The 16,411-nt window shown below is 46.5% G+C and overlaps 1 non-coding gene across 1 annotated transcript; it reads left to right on the top strand.

Annotated features, from left to right (window-relative positions):
- The first annotated feature begins 1,240 nt into the window (after positions 1-1,240).
- Trnaa-ugc (transfer RNA alanine (anticodon UGC)) lies at positions 1,241-1,313 on the top strand. The gene has a single exon. It is a non-coding gene; the product is annotated as a tRNA-Ala (tRNA).
- The last annotated feature ends 15,098 nt before the right edge of the window (positions 1,314-16,411 follow it).

Here is a 16,411-nt window from a genome sequence, read left to right as displayed (position 1 = left end):
TCTAGGTGATCGCTTGTACACCTAAATTATTCCACGGTGGTGAGCACTTAACTCATCCTATATAATGAATGAAAAGAACACGTTTCTGTTTCAGCTCAGAAGCAACTGGCTGAAACTAATAGTAGTGACAGTCACTCAGCCACCAGGGACCTGGGTCCTTTTGTTTGATGTCTTGAACGATCACAGAGAACACTCGTGTTAATTCTGAGAGAAGCTGGTCCAAGCATCTTCTTCCTCTGCCACTTCATCTGAAAGACCTCAAGGTCACGTGCCAGACAGCAGACCTTGGAACTAACATGGAAAGGAACCCCATAACCCAGCACTCAGATTAGACCATTATACAGATATTTACCCCCCAATTATAATACCATACTATATCCTGTTTGGGCTTTAAAAATAGGTTTGCATGCTTCCTTCTCTCATAAGAAATAAGTGCAAGAGTAGACAGATTTGGTTAAGAGCTCAACCACATAAGGGTCCTGGACCAGCTTCCCGGCTGTGCCTTTGGCCCTCCCCTTCATAGTGGTAAGATGGCTGCAGCTGCTCCAGACATCACAAAAGAACAACAGAAGTGTCTTGTGTTTTTCTTAATTGTTGCTTTTACCCTTCCTGGGCAAACTGGTTCACTTTTCAATATAGCACCGTGGTTTGTGTGCATGAGCTAGAAGGTGAAACTAGGTAAGATTCTCTGAAGATGCACAAAATTTGTAAGAGAATTATATCTGAAGAAATGTTGTGATCTGGAAATGAAAGGAACTAGAGGAATAAAAACATTAAAGGAAATTTCAGACCACTAAATTTCTACTAGCAGGAGACGGATTGAGAAAACACTCAGTGCAAACACACACGACCTTTAACTTAAAAGGAAAAAAAAAAAAAAGACTCAAGTTGAGGAACCAAGAACCCAGAAGATAGAGCCATGGACCATGGAGAATGATTCCTAGTGGGCTTGAGTCTCCGCCCAGGCACGGCCCATCTGTTCCCAGCTGGATTTCAAAATTGCTATGGGCCATTAACTCCTGTGCCCCTTTTTTTGAATAGGAAAGCCTCTGGCAGTGCACATGCTGCCCCACCACTGTGTCTAAAGACAGTGTCGTCTTCAAATACTGGTTCTACCCCTGGACACCTTGGGCACCTTCAGAAGCTCCAGTTTCCTCGTCTGTGGAATGGGGAAAATGTTAGTGCCTACCAACTTCCTAGATTGTTATAGAAACTCCATAAGAGAATGGATGTGGGGGCTGGGGATGTAGCTCAGTCGGTAGAGTGTTTGCCTTGCATGCACAGGGCTCTGGGTTCAATCCCCAGCTCCACCATAAAATAAATAAATAAAAGATAATGGATGTAAGCTCTCCGTGCCATCTGTGGTGTATAATGTCACCTGATAAATTGTCACTCTTGTTAGTTTTCATTATTCTATTCTTTGTACCCTGAACACACACTCACTATAGCACCCGCCATTCCATGCTGGGATTACAGATGTCCCTCTGTACTCTATTAGGCTCTCAGCAATTAGGGGTGCAGGAGATCCCTAGTTTATGTTTGTATGTTCAGTAAACACAAAGGCCCTGACCTCTAAAAGATACTCAGGAGTTGTTTATTGAATTAATGAATGAGGGAATAAATGTGTATGATAAATATTCTGTATTCCCCTCTGCTGGCTTTTAGTCATGGCTATTGCTGTGGGAGATGATTTGAGAAAACCCAGGGTTCTTCCAGTAGGTCATGCTTACTGCAGGGGACTGACCGTCTGGGCTAGGGTAGAACATCAGAGGGAGTTCCTACAATGAGAGCCCCTCCCAAGTCCAGGAACACATGAGAAACCCAGATTTCCTCAGGCCACTTCCCTTGTCCAAGGTCCTCTGCTGACTCCCCTTCTCCCCACTTTGAGAGATGATGAAGTTCAGCAACATGGTGTTTCCTGGTGTCCCCAGAGTCAAAGGCCAAATGGAATATAGACAGGATTTAGCAGCTCCTCTCCTGCATCACTACCTGTAGCTAATTTAGGAAGTGAATCAAAATGAGAGACACCCAGATGCATGAGATCAATTAGGGAAAATCTCTCATGAAGCAAGGGGTCATGGTGACCAATATGACTTGAGAGTTCCTTCCGACCTAGGGTCTTGAACAAGCATCAACCACAGCCCAAACCCAGATGGCGAATTCTTAAGGTCAATGTGCCGCTCACCCATGGCAGACATCACTAATCAATGATGACACACCTTCACCCCAGGCTCAACTCCGAAAGCTTCTCATCCCAGTGACTGGAGCAAGTCACTCCTCATTGATCGGGAGGGGCAAGCCCCATGGAACCCATTCCGCAAACCTGACCTTGATGTCCACACTACCAGGGCAATCTCCACGGGTGTGACAATCTCCTTAGCCGCTTCCTCTTTATGTCTTCAGTAACCTGATCTGAATGGCGTCATGTGTGATCTTGGAGCAGATGACCATCCATCTCCCGTTGCCTTCTCTCTCCTGGACCCTCCTAAATTTCTGAATTGTACTTTGGTGGGACATGGTCTGAAAGAGCCAAATGAAACCCGTGTTCACTTTAAGATCATCGCTGAGGATATCGCTCACCATTTACACAGTGTCTTCTTCCTGAGGCTCCGGGGGGAATAAATCCCTCCTTGGTCTTAGAATCAGTAATAAATGTGACTCTCTTGGGCCTCAGGAACTGCATGCATTCTCCACCTGCGCGTTTCCCTCTTTGCGCGGGTGACAGGAAGCTTACAGATTGACATGGCGCCATCTGCCCCATAACTCAGGTATCTCTTTCTTGAGTCCATTAGATTTTTTTAAGATTGTTTTCCTCCTTTATCTTATTTATCTTAATTTCCATTTCTTTTATTCTGATGCTTTTCATGCACGCGTGACAGCCATCCTGCATATTTGGGGAATAGGCTTGTTGTAAGTAGATAAATATCGAATACCCCGAATACCCCGATGAATGCGAAACATTATTTAAGCTCTTTAATATCAAATTCATGTGCAAATGTCGGGGTGGGAATGCGCTAGGCTCTGTTTGCTCAGGCAGGGAGAGCACCAGGTCCCATTTCTCTCACTCGAAGCATCTGTTCTTGTTCCTCTGACTCCAAGGGACCTGAGAAAGGTGTGTGGGTAGGTGTGTATGTGGAGGGGGGGTGCTCTCCCCTTTCTGGCTTCTTATGTGTTCTTAGAGACCTGAGATCACCTTGGAGCATCTTAAATCTAATGCTACGAGGCGCACAGTTTAGCCTTCGAGTCACCTGCTCAGGGGCTCCTGAAGCATCAAGAAGGAAGAACAGTTATTCTCATCAACCCGTAGAGTTGAAGCAGAGAAGCAGGGAGTGCCTCCCAGACCCCCCCCACACACACACACCTGTTCATACACCTTTCTCAGGTCCCTCGGAGTAAGAGGAACAGAACAGATGCTTCAAGTGAGAGAAATGGGACCTGATGCGTTCCCTGCCCGGGTAAGCAGAACCTGGCACATTCCTGCCCCAACATTTGCCCGTGAATTTGATCTTAAAGGGGTTTGCGGCCTAAACCACTTGTCGAAGGCACCATGGTTTGAAATTAAAGGCGTGGACTTGGAAATCACACAGACCTGCATTAAATTCCCATTCTGCCCCTCAAAAATGTGTTGACTTCATTTCTTGTGATAAGTCTCAGTTTCCTTCTCTGTAAAATGCCACTCACCCATGGTGCTGTTTGGTGACTTCGGGGAGGTAGCCTGTGAAAAGCGTTCAGCATGATGCTCGGCACCTGGTGAGTACTTAATAAATGGCAGCTACTCCCTCAGAGCTTTTATTACCCCGTCCCCTCTAACCTTGTAAATGGACTGTTCCGCTTTCCTATGCCTGGCAGAGGCGGAGAATAATGTGTTTCATTATATCCCTACTAGTATCAAGCCCAGGGTTAGGGACATAACATGTGTTTAATATCTGACTGCCGAATACCTGGAAGAATATCAATATATTTACCACACAGTGTGGCATTTCATAATAGTGTGCTACTTCCTTCATCCTACAATGGTCTCTCTGCAATTTGCACCAATTGCATTCCCAGCGCCTTCTGATGGTCGGAAGTGGCAACAGAGAAACCTCCCCAACTCAGCATGAGATCTTCTCAGACAGAAAGAAGAGAAGGAACACAAACCTGCCTGTGCGGAGCACCTGCTGTGTCCTAACCAGGGTCCATGACATGTCCATCATCTGTGCATAAAACCATGTGGCCAGTGAGCACAGAGCCCCGTCCGCCCCCGACAGGTCAATTCTCCCCGTGGGTCAATTCATAGCCCGAGCACCCAGCAATCTATATTCTTTTCCAGGTCAAATGAAATGACAAGAGAATTAAAAAATACGACTCAGAAACCAGAAGGCAGAACTGAAGCAGGCAGCCATGGGGAGAGTCCCGGTTCATTTCAAGATGCCAGACGGACAGCTCTCCATCCATCTCCAGGACCTCATGGCCTCCACCCCCACCTCATCCTCAGAATTGATGTTTATGTTTCCACCAGGATAGAGACCAATTCTCCTTGGCATCCACCGTCAGAGAGAATCAGAAATTTTCCACCTGGGATGCTACAAATTGCATTTCTCCACACAGTTCTGGAATACGAGGTATGACCAGCATAGCTAATGCTAAGTGATCAAAACTCAGGTGCTCTCACTTTATAACCACCATCATTAGGCAGCTGGAGTCCCACCCAGGCAGGAGGCCTCGGGTCCTCCAAGACCCCAGGCACAGGAGCGCATCCGTCTAGAAGCAGCTGCCGCAGGAGGAGAGGCTGGGAGAAGACTCTGCTGCCTCCACTTGGGAGACTCTAGTCCCATTGCTGCATTGCTCTGAGCCTCTGTTTATCTGTTTTCCAAATGAATATAAAAGGAGGACTCCATTCATAAGACTGTTGGAGATTAAATCATAACATGCGAAGCTTAGCACAGGGCCTGGCTCCTGGGCAATATGTCCTACCCAGCTTCGTGAGTAGCTTCTCTGGTGTTTGTTGTCCTGCTCTAAGAAAAACCCTCACTCCACACCCTATCGAGCCCTCGGCAGCCATCTTTAGATTTTCTTAACCTTGCCCTCCACCTGACATGACCAGACAGTGGTACCTGGGCGGGGAAACAAATGCACCCAAGCTTTCTGAGACAGTCTCATGGTCTTTCCACCACCCCCACTTATTCCTTAAGCTAGTCCAAGATTTTTCTGGTAGAAATGAGTTCTGAAACCAAAGCAATAAGGTTTCAGGGCCCAAGTTCTTGAGCATATAATATTCCTTTGGATTTAAGGAGGAATTCTATGAGGAAGGAAAGGAATAGAAGAAAAATACCATTTAATGAGGTCTGTCCTAGCCCCATATCTCCTGCCATAACAAAATACCCGAGACCAGTTAATTTATAAAGAAAAGAGTTTCATTCGATGCTCCGTTCTGGAGGCTGGGAAGTTCAAGATGAGGTGGCTGTGTCTGCTGGGCTGCTGTTGAGGACTGTGTGCTGCTTCGATTCATGAAAGAAAGCAGAAGGACAGGCAGATGCAAGTGAAAGAGAAAAGGAAGCCAAACTCCTGGGTTAGCTAATCCAGTTGGGCCCACCTCCCAATACTGCTGCACCGTGGACAAAGGCTCAGTGTGGGTTTTGGTGGGGACAATCCATATTCAAACCACAGCAAGCACTTACTGTGTACCAGTCCCTCAACGGAGTATCGCCCCACATCCCTCTGTGGGTCCAAGGTACGCACAGTCATCTACACTTCATATGGTGTTTGTTGGCCTAAAGCTCAGAGAGGTTGAAGGCCAAGATCACACAGCTGAAAACAGAGTGGAGCTCCGATCCGAACCTGGATCTATCTGAATTCATGTGAGTCTATTTCATAAAACTGGTATTCAGAATTGAGGGCTAAATTCAGCATCTTTGCAGCATATCGTCGCCATTACTATCATCACCATCGTGGTCTCATCACAATCGATTATCATCTTAAGAATCATGGTCATCGTCACCACCATCACCGCCCGTCACCACCAATCACCACCGCCACCATCAGCACCATCACCGCCGTCAACACCATCATCCTAACGGTTAGCATTTATTGGGAATTTTATTCCGTGTTTTTCTAGAGCATTTTGAACTCATTAGCTCCTGACAGGCCTTGGAAGAAGACACCACCCCCACTGTCACCAAATATCTCATCTGTATTTTAGAAATGAAGCCACTGAGGTTTCATGAGGTTAAGTCACTCTTCGGAAGTCACCTGGCTGGTAAATAATGGAGCTGGGACTCAAACCAGGTTTGTCTAAATGGCAAGCCCACCTTGCAAGATGACACTGTCCTGGGGACAGGGGGCTGCATCATTTCTTTGGTGTCCCCTGTGAGGCCAGCCTTAGGCTCTTTCTGCTGTCATTGCTGCAAGGATTTCTGCTGCGACCGTGGACAGTGTGGAGAGGATTTTGGAAATGCCCCAGAGGAGAGGGTTAAATTCTCCTGCTCCAGGTCACTGGTAGAGACAGCTGGAAAGCCAGGCGCAGAACGCCAATCTCACAGCACCAAAGGGTCTCTTTCATGTTGGTGATAAAGACATTTGTCAAAATGCCTGTGGAGCCAAGCAGCTTCCAGAGCGTGCCAGGCATCCCAAAGACCGGGCTTGCTCCTGGGTCCTCTCTGTCTCCCGCTGCCGGAGACACACCATGAGAACGTGCCGTGGAAGCCCCCTCTGCTCCAGCTCTGCCACAGACACGTGGGAAGGTCAGACCTCGCTGGGCGGGGGCTTTTACCGAACCAAGCAGAGATGCCCAAGGTCCCTCGCCTGTGAGCATGGCACCCGACACACAGGCTGCCTTGCCTGGATCCACCACCCGCTGCCCTTGAGACCTTTGGCCTCATTTTCCTCATCTGGTAAATGGGATGATGTTAGGGTTATTGTGAGGATGAGATGAGTCCAAGGTTAACACTCCATAAACACGAGTGCATGCATGACCCATTTTGCCCAGTTTCCTTTGGTGACTTCCATGAGGTCAGGGATAGTGCGTGGATGGCTGAGCTGACTGCTGCCCATCTCATAACCAGGACGGTACCCAGAACACACTGGGTACTCCATCAACATTTTCGAATAAATATGTTCATTCATTCACTCAAAAAATATGCACTGCTTCACATGGGGCCCCGGCCTTGACCTGAATAAGTGATGGGTCTGTTCTTAAATAGTGTATAGCTAGGAAGAAGGACAGGCCGTCCATGGAACTGAGTAGCCTGAGGCCTGGGCCAGGTCCTTGGTCCACTCTGCACCCTCTTACAAGAGCAAGTCTCTGCTTTCTAACTTGGTCATTCACACGGAGGTCCTGGGACTCCGCACTTAGACACGGGCTTCTGTTGATTCTGAAGAAGGCAGTTCCCCCAAATACGTGCTCAAGAAACACTGTTCTAGAACATTCCGGCACTTAAGAAGTGCTTCATATAAAGTTAATGAATAAAATATGAATGGATTGAGTCACTGTCTGGAAACAGCCTTCACTGTGATGAGATTGCATGCCGTCATGACAAAGGCACATAGAAAGGACAACAGAAGGACACGCGGGGGAGCCTAGGAAGGCTTCCAGGAGGAGGTGGCTTTCACGCTGAGCCCTGGAGCCTGGGAAGATATTTTGGGGGTAGACAGGAGAGACAGCTTTTCTAAGAACAAACAGCCTTGAATGCTGAGAAACCGAGACCTGGGCACACCTGAGGGAGCAGCCAGAAATGAAGCAGAGGGGACGCTTCCTCAGCCCGAATGACATGACCCACAGAAGACAGTGCCAGGTATCCAACTGGGTTCCCTCAAGTCTTGCGACCCCTCACCCCAGGTGGCCCCTTTCCTGTGAGGGGCAACAAGCTCCATCGTGCCTGTCCCACGCTGGAATCTCTGTGCAAAGGGCGGTGCTCCACTCGGCGGGCTGTGACTAAAGGGATATTCAGTGACAATCACTGAACAGAACACCAGCAACAGGGCAGACTCTCTGGGAGGAGGGAAGGGGAGTTTCACCTGTCGGCAGATGTCAATTCAACTCTGTCATGAATAGGTGTGGCACCCCAAGTGGACGGGAGGATACTCAGGATGAGGGGTCACAGGGCAGACCGGGGAAAGGGGCCCAGGAAACAAGCTGGAAGTTCCCCCTTTCCTGCTAGGACGCCACCCCCACTGCCACCAAGCCTTGCAGTGGTGCACTGGCCCTCTGAAGAGGCGGCATTGGAGCCAACGGTCAATGTCAAGGGAAGAACACTGCAGACAGGGAGAGGAACAGGCACAGAAGATTCTGGCAGTTCCTAGGTGAAAGAACGATCAAAGCTGCTTTTGGAGAAAAATGCCCATTTATTGAGCAACAGCTCTGCATATTTATAGAGCCCGGGTTGGTTTGGCAGTTGGCATGGGGTGCTTTCTGATTGGTGGGTAAGGATCATGTGAGCCAGCAGGGCTAGTCTGATTGGTGGGTAAGGATCATGTGAGCCAGCAGGGCTAGTCTGATTGGTGGGTAAGGATCATGTGAGCCAGCAGGGCTCACCATTGGATGGCTCTTCTTGGGGGATGGGGAAGTTAGTCTTTGGAGCCTCCTTGACTCCCATCACTAGGCAGTGACGCAACAGAGGGCTAGTGAGGAGGGAGAGAGCAGTCAGACCAGGCGGGTGCTAGGTAGGGCAGGGCAAGATGTGGTCTCCATCTCCCGGGCAGGTAATGAACGGTCTTAGCACAGGGAGACCAGGGTGTGATTTATGCCAAAGAGGACTCCGGCTGGCATGGAAAGATAATGTATAGGGAGGGGTGGAAACAGGGAGGCCAGGGAGGAGGTACTGCCACGGTCCAGGCAAGAGATGCTCATGCCCTGGATTAAAGCAGCTGAGGTGAAGATGGAGCCAAGGGGACAGATGGTCAAGAAGATAGAATGGTCACAACTTGACCTTGAAGCTGACATTGAACCGAAGGAGAGAAAGGAGTTCCTATCACCCCCCTGGGTTTATGAACTTATTATATTTAATGAGTTGGGTTTTTGCTTTTTGGCTTTATTTATAAGGATGTGAAAAGAAACCTAGAGCAGTTATGTAGATCATTCAGAGTGAAGGATCGCCCAGCGAGGGCCACTCCACCCCAGGTTTTAAACCCGAGTGGTCCAACCCTGTTGCCCGTGCAAAGGCCTCACACAGTGCCACCAGGAAAGGACAATACAGGAGTCAGAGACGCTGCTGAAAATCTGCTCAGCGTCCTCAGTTCCCTCAACGGGACAGTGGGTAACAACAGCTTCCCAGGGAAAGACGGGAAAACTACACGAAATTTATTTATTCACTCGATTAACATCAACAGAGCATCGGCCACGTGCCAGGGTCCTTCCAGGCAGGTGGCATGTACCAAAGAGGAAGAGGGTTCAAGATTCCTCCCTGGGAGTCGCTTATACACTAGAAAGCAGATAAAAACGGATCCTAAGAAATGAGTCCATTCCCTAGTCCAGAGGCGACTCTCTTCACGGAAACGTGGGTCCCCATGGACCTACCGTAAGTTGGGAATATCGCCAGCTGAAAACGCATGGAACGTGCCTGACCTGGCTGAGCCACCCTGACCTGGCCAACTGCACCTAGAGGACATGGTGTGTCCCCTCCTGCTCCTGGGGCTGATGGCTGCATCACAAGGCCAGTATGAGTATAGTACTGCATGTCCCAAGCCTGTGAAAGACCCAAATTTACAGTTCCAGGTACGATTTCTATTTTTTTCTCTTGCGGTGTCTGGGAGGGAAGCCAACGCCCCTGAGCGCCGGCCCCAGCGGCTGCGTTAGGTTCCTACTGCGCATGTCCTGCTCTTGCACCATCAAAAAGACACAAGATTGTGAGTTGGGCCAGTGTTAGTCAGGGTGACCAACGCTGTGGGAAATGACAGGGCAGAGCGGGGGAGGGGGAGGGAAGAGCGTTGGTGGCCCTCCTTGCAAGCCCCCAAAAAAGGCTTGAAGGAGGAGAGGGAGCTGGGCAGATGTTAGAGGAGGAACATTCTAGGCAGAGAGCCACGGAAGGGAGCCCAAGGCGGGTGCTAACTGGCTTGTTCCAGGGCCGCATGAGGCCAGTGTGGCGGGAAGGCTCAGGGCGTGAGGTCCGCGAGGAGGCTGGGCAGGCCTTGCAGCACCTGGCAGGACTTGGGCTATTCCTGAGTGACAGGTTGCTCTTGAACCATGAGTGACAGGGCCAGGCTTGCCTTTAACAACTAGGGGGAGGCAATTAGACACACGCGCCTTGAGCCCCAACCCTATCTTCCCCACCCCAGGATCAAGATAAATAACATTCTGAGACAACATTTTAAAAAATCAAATGGTTGCCAAGGCATCCGTCATGATGGGTGCCCGGAGTTCTCCTTCTGCCTCGGGCTCCAGTGGGTCCCAGCAGGGAACAGGGCAATGCAGTGAGAGGAAAGAGAAGATGAGCAAACTGTCAGGATCCCATGGAATGATGTGGCTTAGAAGTAAATGATGGGCGGGCCCAGGCTGGTAGCAGCCAAAGCAGGAGGAAGTCATAGCCTGGGGACATCCCTCAGATGGCACCATCAGGATCTCCTGGCACATCGGGGTGCAGAAAGAAGAGAGAAGTCTGGGGCCACCCAGGTCTTTGACCTGAACAATTAGGAGAGAAAATACAGAATCCTGAGAATCCCAGCATGTGATAGATAGGTGCTCAATAAATGTTCTCGTCTCTCCCCTTCTGTATCTCAATCCCCTTCTGTATCTCAATCCCCAGCATAGGACTCCCAGGGTGGTTGTATCAGGGTCACATCCCAGGTTCGGGGGGCTGTTAATCTAAATAAGAGCATGTCGATTTGAAATGAGAATGCATTTAGAAATCATTCAGGACAGTTCCTGGAACATAGTAGGTGCTCGATAAAGACAGCCATTGCTGTTATCCTGACTACTGTTTCTGAGTAAGTAATTGCTCTTTTTGACAGATCTCATATAGTTATGGTTTTTCCTTGCTAGGATAATACATCTGAGCTCCCTCAGTCGATTCCCAAAGGACATAAGAAGTTCTCACCCAGAGAACCATCCTTCCCATTTTAAAAAATAACAAACAGGAAATAACTGAAATAAACCACTTCCTACGGCAAGTACTTGATGAGTGGGAATATAAGATCTGGCTAAGTCATTTCTGCATTGAAGTTCCAGAAATTCCTTTCAGCCCCCAAAGCACCCCCAAATTTCTTATTTCAAAACAAATTAAAAAAAAATCTCAATGGGAATAGTGCTGCCGCCCCCTAGGGCAAGATCTGGAAAAACATGGGGGTCTTTGGATTGTTTCCAGACCTGGGGGGTGCATAACATCTTACATAAACCTAAACATAAATATCTGGCCAAAACATTGACACCGTGAAAATAAAAATAATCATAATCATTTGAATCGAACTCGAACTCCTTTGTACATATGAACCAAAAAAATCTTTTTCTTTTTATGATTAAAGAAGACACTGAATTTTAAAAGGAATACAGCCTCTGGGTTAATGGATCAAGGGTTCGTCTTTGCTTTTGTTAAGAACTTTAACAAAGGTCGAGCACTGTTTCAGGAAAGCGGGTCATTGACGGGCAACACGGCACATTGCATTTGTCATAAGTGACACAACACATCTGTGCGAGTTTGCCTTCGTAGCTGCGGCCGTCCCCGTGATTATATATAGAAGCAATTATCTGGCTGTATCATTATGTTTTATTGTAGAGTCAGATGCCATCATTTACATATTGAAATATACACTATCTTATTATAGACTCCATTCACTTTACTCTATTATAATATTGTTAGGACATGATATTGATTTTTCAAAGTTATGTGTACATATAGATTATATTATCTGTGAAATTCATTTCTGAATAGGAAGGAGGGTGTTATAAAAGCTTCTCTTTTGTAAAAAGGAGCATTTGAGTCTGACTGATGTCACCTAAAGGCTACTATTGAGCTCTACAAGGATGTCCTATGGATTTGGTGATAGTTATTGTCCCCATCTCCCCATCTTTCAAGAGAATCTGGGCATGGAGAGATCTCTGTGGAGGCTGCTCATTTTTAAAGAGATGAAGACTCGTTTCTGAAACTCCATAAACGTAATTCAGGCCACAGCATCACAGGTTCTGGTGAGTGAGTGCAGCTAGATCTCGACCTCAGCTTTAAATCTAGGTGCTTGACAGAGAAAGGGGAACAGGTGTGTGAGGCTCTCTGGTGTGTGTGTAACCGGGCTGGTGGACTCTGTCACATGTGTGCACTATAGAGTTTGTACACGTGACATGCTTCATTTCATAATCAGCCATTAAGACAGGCAGTGCTCATGTTGTGGATGAGGAAACTGAGGCTTGAGAGGTGATAATTGTACGTATTCGTGGTACCAGTGTGATATTTCTGTACATGTATACAATGTGTACCCATCAAATCGAGGTACTCTGCACATCCACCACCTCAAACATTTATCATGTCTTTTGTTGGACACATTCAAATTTCTCTCTTCTAGCTATTTAGAAATGGACAATACATGATTAACTATAGTCACCCCACTGTGCTATCAGACACCCCAATTTATTCTTTATATATCTCTGTCATTTTGTATTCATTAATCAAGTTTCTTTCCCCACTCCCTTCATTCCCAGAAGCTGGTGGGAATTCTATTCTACTGTACTTTTATTAGATCCACTTTTTTACGTTCCCCGTATAAGTGATAACAAACAGTATTTGCCTTTCTCTGCCTGACATTTCACTTAAAGAAGTCCTCTAGGCTTATTCATATTGCACGGATGGCAGTATTTTCTTTTTTACAGCTAAGTAATATTCCACTATGTATATACACCATATTTTTCATCCATTCTTCTATTGATGGGCACATATATTAATGTAATATCTCAACTATTGCTCCATCACCAAGTTGTCAGTTGTATATTTTTATCCCCACTGATTGGATGATGGTGCTAAGGCTCAGAGAGAAACACTGGCTCAGGTCTTGTAGCCAGAAAGTGCCAGAGTGATCTCAGTAAGAATCCCAACCAGGTCTAGCTGATTCTGAACCTCATATGACCAAATGCATTTGCAACAGTGTCCTCAAGAGGGGAAAAAAGGTAATGATAACAGTGAGTGAAACTCTTCTGTGACAAGTGTTTTACTCAGAGTGTCTATACCAGAAATTGTCAACCTTGATTATACATTGCAATCACCTAGGAGATTTGGAAAATATTGATGTCTGGATCTCATTCAAGAAAGTCTTATTTCGCTGGTCTGAGAAATGACCTGTGCAATAGGATTTGTAAAAGCTCCTCCGGGTGATTCCAACAATTGGTTAAACCCCTACAACAACCTGAGACAGGTCAGAGGTTCTCAGCTCTAACAATGCACTGGAATCACTGGGGGGATCTCGTTTTGTGGTTATAGCTGCCCAGGGCCCCTCTCCAAAGATTTCTTTCCAGCTGCTCTGGAAAGGGACCCACCTGCTGATGCAGATAAAAAGTCTCCCAGATGATTCTAATATACAGCCAAGGTCAAACCCCACGGAACTAAGTGTAAACAACCTCCTCTTTGCTTATGAAGGGACTGAGGCTCACAAAAGTGAAGTGGCTATCTCAAGGTCACATACTTAGTAAATTCTGCCTCTAACCACTATTCTACGATATCTTAAAGCCCAAAATATCTCCTCCCATGCATTAAATGCAGAATGTCATATATACATTCATATGTATTCATTCATATATATATATATATTTTTTTTCATCATAGAAACTAACTTCCTGGGGCTGGGGCTGGGGCTGGGGCTCAGTGGCAGAGCACTTGCCTAGCATATGTTAGGCACTGGGTTCAATCCTCAGCACCACATAAAAAAATAAATAAGTTTAAAAAGAAAAAGAAATAACTTCCTGCTCACCATGTGGGGCTCAGCAACCCGGCAGGACTCCCATTGTAGAACACCCAGACTATGGCTCTCCTCCTAGAATTCTGCAGTCCTGCATATACTGCCACCAATAGAACCCGTATTCTGTGGTTCTTCAAGTCTGTCCACCATCCTGCCATCAGTAGAACCCCAGTTCTTTGGTTTTTCAGGTAGAGGCAATTAGCATACTCACATATATATTCATATATATATTCCAAGTTCTTTGCCTACTGTATTAGTTTCCCGTGGCTGCTGTAACAAATGAGCCAACCTGGTGCCTCCATTGCTTTTTCCAACTTCTACAGTCCACCCACTTAGCTCATGGTGCCATCCGCCATCTTCAAAGCCAGCAATGGCTCATCAAGTCTTTCTCACGCTGAATCCCTGCGACACTGGCTCTCTCCCTTCTCTTCCACATTTAGGGACTCTTGGGATTATATCATGCCCACCTGGAAATTGCAGGTTCAGCTCCCTATCTGAAGGTCAGCTGATCAACAACTTCAATTCCAGCCGTCACCTTCGTTCCCCTTGACCTCCTACTATAACGCATTCACAAGTTCTGTGGACTAGGCTGTGGACATCTTTGGGGCCCTTCTTCTACCTGCCATACCTGCTTTCTCACCACGGAGGCTGCTCCGCTCACAGCCGAAGAATCGACCGCCCACCCTCATCCCCGGGAGCAATGTGTCTGTCTTGCCCCTCCAGCAAGCAGGCAAGGAAATAGCCTCCCGAGTCGGGAGGAGGTTCACAAAATTGTTTGCCATTGATGGATCTAATTTCTCACCCTTTGGTAACATCATTACTTAATCGTGATTTCTGACACAGCTTGATCCTCCACTGTCAAGTAAACACCCAACTTACGCCAAGGAGACGGACAAGATGCAATTTCCTGTCAGGCCATAAAAATCATAGGATTTTAGCAGAATACAACAGTTACTAATAGGGCATTATGTAAAAATGTGGATGTGTAACCGATGTGATTCTGCAATCTGTATTTGGGGTAAAATTGGGAGTTCATAACCAACTTGAATCTAATGTATGAAATATGATATGTCAAGAGCTTTATAATGTTTTGAACAACCAATAAAAAAAAAATCATAGGATTTTAAGGTAAGTATGGCCCTTAAAGGCCACCATAGTCCAACCTGTCATCTAGTGTTAAACACCCTTTCCAAGTGTTTATCTTCAATCCACTTGGTTTCTCCAGGGATAGGGAGATCATTAGTTCTGAAGCCCGTTTCACCTTTGAACTGTTTTAAATCTTTATTTTGGGGAGTGGGGTAGGGTGGGGTATCTGGGATTGAACTCAGGGACACTCGACCACTGAGCCACATCCCCAGCCCCTATTTTGTATTTTATTTAGAGACAGGGTCTCACTGAGTTGCTTAGTGAGCCTCACTTTTGCTGAGGCTGGCTTTGAACTCGCGATCCTCCTGCCTCAGCCTCCTGAGCCGCTGGGATGACAGGCACTTGTGCCACCATGCCTAGCTTGAACTGCTTTAACTCTCAAAAAGGGTTTCCTGATTTCCTACACCACCATTGAGAATTCCAAGATGAAAACGTTTGAACTAACACAGAAAAATCTTAAGATGAATTAGTGAAGGTAAATGCAAGTTGAAGGACAATGTGCTCAGTGTGATCTAATTAGTATGTAAAATACAAAATCTTCTTAGTGTGTGTGTAATTGCATAGGGGGAAAATCTGGATTCATAAGAACAAATCAATAGCAATGTTAACTTTAACAGAGAGAATTATTCAGAGGGAGCAAGCACATATTTTTTCTGAATGATAATGACACATACCTCAGAGATTACTGTGAGGGCACAATGAGATGAAGCCCGTAGAATACTTAACGTAGACCTGTCACGTTATAAATAATAAATGTCAACTCAATACTCTTAATCATACAAAGGGTTAAAAGGAAATCAACCATGATTACTTATGGATCGTGGGGTTTTTTTTCTTTCCCTTGCTTACTTTAAAATTTTTCTAAAATGAGGATTGATTGATTCATTGTCAATAAGAAAAAATAAATTGCTTCTATGTCAGTTTAGGATGGACTTGGCTGCATGTAACAAAAACCCTACCTCAAAATGGCTTAGACAAAAAGAGGGGCAGGGGAGAGGGTTATTTTGTTTTTCTCTTTACGTGTCCCAAAGTTGCTGGCTGCAATCAATAGTGCAGTCACCAGGGCCCCAGGGTCATTGCTGTTCTTGCTACACCAACACTCCTCATGCTTGTCCCTTCAAAAGATGCCACCATGGACTTTGACTTGTGACTCAGAGCCAAATGGGGCGCTGGCATTAAGGAGGAAGGGGTTTAGATAATAATGGGCACGCAAATGTCTACCACGGCTTCCATTGATGGAGTCCAAATCTCTACCCTGAACGGTCCTGGTGGTTATTTACAACAATATATGCATTATTAATAACTCCACTTAGAGGCTGCATACAGCATGAAATATAACTTATTTAAAGTCTCCTGGGGAACCCAGCAGGGTCAGAGCTGGGATTCTGAAACCTCCACCTGTGGAGATGAGTAATTC

The sequence above is a fragment of the Marmota flaviventris genome, chromosome 1, assembly GCF_047511675.1.
Source record: "Marmota flaviventris isolate mMarFla1 chromosome 1, mMarFla1.hap1, whole genome shotgun sequence".
Taxonomy (NCBI): domain Eukaryota; kingdom Metazoa; phylum Chordata; class Mammalia; order Rodentia; family Sciuridae; genus Marmota; species Marmota flaviventris.
Note: the sequence above shows the minus strand (reverse complement) of the source record. Positions and strands in the feature narration are given on the sequence as shown.